Genomic DNA, 2,380 nt, shown 5'->3' with positions numbered 1-2,380 from the left:
GGAGGGGGGGGAGTGCTCTCTGTGCTGGGAGGGGGCTCTGCGCAGGGAGGAAGCGCTCAGTGAGGGGTTGGGGAGCTGGGGCCAGAACCTCTTCTGCAGAAGGTGGGGGGCACATGGGAGGGGCAGGGCTGTTAAGAGGAGTCTGGCCAGAGGGTGGCTGCAGGGAGCAGGGCTGGGCTGGAGGCGGCCACACAGGGCAGGGCTCTGCATCTGGCTTGGAGGCCGCGTTGGCAGGGACCCCCTCCCCTCCCCCCCCCACGCGGGTTGTGGCGTGAGCGCCACGGGGGGTCCCAAGGCGGGGTCCTGCTTCTGCTGCTGGAGAACAGCCAGCCAGTCCAGGGTCAGCGAGACCCAGGGAGCGAGCAGCCCCGCCGGGGGTTCTCAGCGATGGCATCTCGGGTCTGGCCGCTGCCTCCTCTGGGCTCCAACACGCAGAGGGGACAGGATTAGCAGGTGCTGAGTTAGGGGAGAAGCAAGGTCAGCGCGCGGTGGGTAAACGGGAGTCCGGTGTGGACCCGCCCTACTTGGATGCTCACGAGACACGGGATGATGTGCAGGAGAGAACTGGGGATTCAGGGGCGAGCGTGGCCCTGGAGGGAGAGGGGCTTGGGGTCGCCGCATACAGACAGGGCAGGTCAGAGGCTGGGCGAATCCGCAGGGGGTGAGTGCAGACCGAGATGCAGCAGGGCAGCAGGAGGGATGGGCCCAGGGAGAGGGGAGGAGCCCTAGCCGTCCGTGGGGCAGGACTGTTTAGAAGCCACAAGCGTGATCTTGGAGAAAGTGATTTATGGATCCCAGCAGCGAGGAGGCCAGTGAGCGCGCACAGGCCTGTGGCCGAGAAGGAGGCTGTGGGGGCATGTCGCCGCGCGGCATCAGACCGTCCCCGTTGGGAAGCAGTGTGTCGGTGGACGGGCTATTAGGGTCTCTGCAGGAAAAAGTCCGGTGGTGCTGACATCAGAATCATTCACATCGCTGTCGGTTACCGGGAACCCTGGTGGAACTGTCACCCCATCAGTAGAAAAGGCCCAAGGCCCCTTGGGTCCCCCCAGGGGTCCCTGGCCTGTCACTGGGTATTCCTTGTGCCAGCTGCCGAGACCACGCTCCCCACAGAGAGGCCCCGCATGCAGAGTGTGGCTGAGACCAGTCCTGGGATATTGGCCATTACTGTCACCGGTTACAGAAGAGAAATCCAGCTGTGGGTAGTGAGGCTTGACCGAGGTCACGCAGCCAGGGAGGGTGCCCCAGACACAGGCTCCGTCCATGTCCATCACCAGGGCTCCCGGGTCAGGGGCTAGTGAGCAGCTCGCTGCTGACCTCACTCGCTCCCAGGGCATGCCTGCAAAGGCAAAGGGCTACCCCAGAAGTGATCTGGCAACCAAGTGCCTGGATGGGGGACAGGGAGGGAGGCCTTCCAGAGGCCCTGCCTGAAAACGCAATCTGTATCCACTTTCCTTGTCACCAAGTTCATGGCTTCCAAAGAGCATCTCAAGACCAACTACACATGCAAGATGCCAGCGCTTTGCATGGTCCCATTAGCTTGCTGGAGCCAGGCCAGGCTTGGGGCTGCTTCTCTGGGGGAACCCCGCCCTGTGGTGGGTGCTAACATTCGGGGTAACCAAGCAAGAGAGACTTTCACTGGATCTGTCTTTTCTCCAGAGGTAATGAAGGTGCTGAAGGAGAGAAGCCATCCCTGTGGGGGCTGGATGTAGGGGACCCGGCGGACATTGCACAGGGAAAGTGTTATCACAGCTTAATCACAGGGGATGGAGAATGCCCGAGTCTTATCGGAAACCCCTAGGTGCTCTCCCTCTCACGTGACCACCGGGAAGCTCAGACAGGATCAGCGGGGACGCAGTTTTCCCGTCCTGCCTCCATCAGGGCAGGACCGTCTGTCAGTCACACACAGCGACTGAGGCGGCCCTCACATGTGTTCCATGAAATCCTGCTTGTCTGTCCTTTCTTCCGAAACAAAGAAAGACCGTTCTCAAGTTCTAAAACTGGAGCACAGCGAGAGACACACAGCTCAGGAATAAACACCCAAGACAGTCACTTAGCGCCAAACTTTCCTGAGTTATAATAACCTCGTCATCTTCACCCCTGGAAAGAGCTTTCCAACGACTCCTTCCTTTGGGGTTTGCAGAAGAAAAACTAGCGCAGGGGGCCGGACGTTCAGGTAGGGACGGACGCATCGGAATCGGTCAGGTTCAGAGGAAAATGTCGATTATCCCAAAGAACGGCGTTAAAGGAATTCAGCTAGGAAGCCATACTTTGCCCCCAAACGTCAGGACAACTGCTCAATGCCCATGGAGTCCCCTTGGGTGAGAGGCGACATGGTCGAGAGGCAGGGGGAAGGGCGGGGCCGTCCCCTGAGCTGGGGTCT

The sequence above is a fragment of the Suricata suricatta genome, chromosome 5 (genome assembly GCF_006229205.1).
Source record: "Suricata suricatta isolate VVHF042 chromosome 5, meerkat_22Aug2017_6uvM2_HiC, whole genome shotgun sequence".
Taxonomy (NCBI): domain Eukaryota; kingdom Metazoa; phylum Chordata; class Mammalia; order Carnivora; family Herpestidae; genus Suricata; species Suricata suricatta.
Note: the sequence above shows the minus strand (reverse complement) of the source record.